The 2,558-nt window shown below is 48.7% G+C and overlaps 1 long non-coding RNA gene across 1 annotated transcript; it reads right to left on the bottom strand.

The window, feature by feature from the left end:
- Window positions 1-478: 478 nt before the first annotated feature.
- LOC108543385 (uncharacterized) lies at window positions 479-1,427 on the bottom strand. Its single transcript, XR_001889553.1, has 3 exons — window positions 1,353-1,427; window positions 1,021-1,144; window positions 479-541 (listed from the first exon to the last, which is right to left on the bottom strand). It is a non-coding gene; the product is annotated as an uncharacterized LOC108543385 (long non-coding RNA).
- Window positions 1,428-2,558: the final 1,131 nt, after the last annotated feature.

The raw sequence follows: 2,558 nt of genomic DNA, 5'->3' as shown, positions 1-2,558 counted from the left end.
AGGCAGCCTCCGCTCCCTATCCTAAGTCCCTGGGTGTCCACAGGGTCAGCACGGGCAGGAGTGCGGGCCTCGGCCCGGGTGCGCTTTCCATTCCGGAGATCGTTTGTAGGAACTGGGGTGATGCCGCCTCCCGCTGGGGCGGAACCTGCCAGGCTGAAAGGAAGGTCTGCGCTGAGCGGCTGCTCAGGCTCGGCCAGCAGGGGCAGCAGAGGGCAGCCGCGCCCTGGCTGGGAGCTGCCCCGGGCCCGGAGGGTTGTGGTCTGCAGGGTGTGTTTCTGCTGGCCTGGGCTCGGCTGGCAGGATCGCGGGTCTGCAGTATTTCTCGGGTTGTTTGTACTTTGACAGTAAGAGCTGGGCCCAGAAAATGATTTCCTAGCTCTGCAAAGATTCACAGTAAGAGCATTTCACAGGTAGGCAGCACATCACCAATGTTCGGAGAGCTTTCATTTATTTTCTTTTGGCCTCATAACTCTTTATGGCAGGCAGGTCGGCAGAGCAAGAACTGTGACTTTTCAAGGATGAGCAAACAAACCCGGAGAGCCTGGAAATGCACGCAAAGTCTTCAGATTAAAGCTAGGCTGGGAATATCGTGACTCAGAATCCCAGTGCCCCAGCCCATGCCCCAGCCTGGCCAGCAGGGTGGTGGCCCTGCCCCACCCAGCTCCACCCAGCTCTCTGTCCACCCTGCTTCTGGTGGGCCGCCTGGGGCGGATGCATCTCCAGTTCTACTCCCATCCACCATGATTCCAAGGTGCCAGGGTCTTGGTCTTACACCCCAGGCTCATGGACACTCACTGAGACTTATTTTAGAGCTCGGAGGACCTGAAGTGCTCCCTGAACCAGTATGCATGGGTCAAGTTGGAAAGGGCACATTCTAGACTTTCTTGTCTTCAGTTGGTTTTAGAATGCCTTTTGTTTGAATGTATTGACGGAAGACTCAGTAACGGGCCCCTGAGAATGAGTCACCCCATCTTAATGGTGTTCTGCCCTGATGGTGGCACTTCTCAGGAGGTTACCCACTCGGCAGACAGCAAAGTGCTGAGCCCATGATGGCTTCCCAGGGAGAAGGCAGATCCCAGCCGGTGATGGGAGAAGGGAGGAGACAAAGGCCCACGCTGCGTCTTCTGGGAGCGGAGGAGCCTTTCTGGAGCAAGCAGAAAGTCATCTTATCAATCAACTTGGCACTTCCTCCCACGAGAAAGTGAGAAGATTCACATTGTTAAGGAGCCTTTGATGTACAAAGATCTTGTTTCATTGTACAGGATTTTAAGTTACTCAGATAAATAGGGGAAGACTTGACATTTATTGTGCATAATTTAAATTCAAATAGGCTCCCAGCAAAGGGAAATTACCAGACACTCTGAACAGAGTCTGTGCCTTCCATTCTGTGCCTTCTGCTGATATTTGGGCTCGGAACTGCCTTGGAGCTGCTCTGATTTTATAATCTAGAGAACAAAACCATATTTTGGAATACCATGAAGCTGGGAGAAAATATTTTCTGGTCTTTTATTTTGAAATGAAGTTATCCCCACCTGTGAATTACTTCTAAAAAACAACAACAACAACAACAAACCTCTTAGGCTGGGTGCCATGGCTCTTGCCTGTAATCCCAGCACTTTGGAAGGCCGAGGTGGGCCGAGGTGGGCAGATCACTTGAGGGCAGGAGTTTAAGCCCAGCCTGGGTAACATGGTGAGACCCGTCTCTACTAACAGGACAAAATTAGCCGGGTGTGGTGGCACATGCCTGCAATCCCAGCTATTCAGGAGACTGAGACACAAGAATCGCTTGATCCCGGGAGCCAGAGGTTGCAGTGAGCCAAGATCGTGCCACTGCTCTCCAGCCTGGACAACAGGGCCAGACTCTGTCTCAAAATAAATAAATAAATAAATAAATAAAATGGATCATAGACCTAATTGCTTCTTGGTCTTTTGGCTGTGATAAGTGTAAAATAGATCATAGACCTGTGTGTAAAATGCAAAACTACAAAACGCCCCAAGATTACACAGAAGAATATGTCAGTGATTTCTGATTTGGAGATGAGTTTTAGATACAACGTGAAAGGCATAATCCACAAAAAAAAATGTGATAAGTTGGACTTCATTCGAATTACATATTTCTGCTCCATGAAAGACACTGTTAAGAGAATGAAAAGACAAGCCATGTACTGGAAAAGAACTTGCAAAACACACACCGCATTGCCCAGGCTGGTCTCAAACTCCTGGGATCAAGCAGTCCTCCTGCCTCGGCTTCCCAAAGTGCTGGGACTACAGGTGTGAGCCACCATGCTGAGCCGTGAAATGGTTTTATATGATACTATAATGGTGAATACATGACATGATGCATTTGTGAAAACTCATGAAACCATACAACACCAAGAGTGGCCCCTAATGTACACTGTGAACTTTAGTTAATGACAAGATATCAATAATAGCACTTCATCAATTGTAGTAAATGTCAATAATTACTAGTTACACGAGTACGAAACACGACTAATCGCGGAATTTGTATGTGTGTGTGGAGGAAGGGAGTATATGGAAACTCTCTGTACCATCTGCTC

This window comes from Rhinopithecus bieti, unplaced genomic scaffold, assembly GCF_001698545.2.
Source record: "Rhinopithecus bieti isolate Rb0 unplaced genomic scaffold, ASM169854v2 scaffold_24263, whole genome shotgun sequence".
NCBI classification, from domain to species: domain Eukaryota; kingdom Metazoa; phylum Chordata; class Mammalia; order Primates; family Cercopithecidae; genus Rhinopithecus; species Rhinopithecus bieti.
The sequence above is the reverse complement of the archived record's forward strand: the minus strand, read 5'-3'. Positions and strand labels throughout refer to the sequence as shown.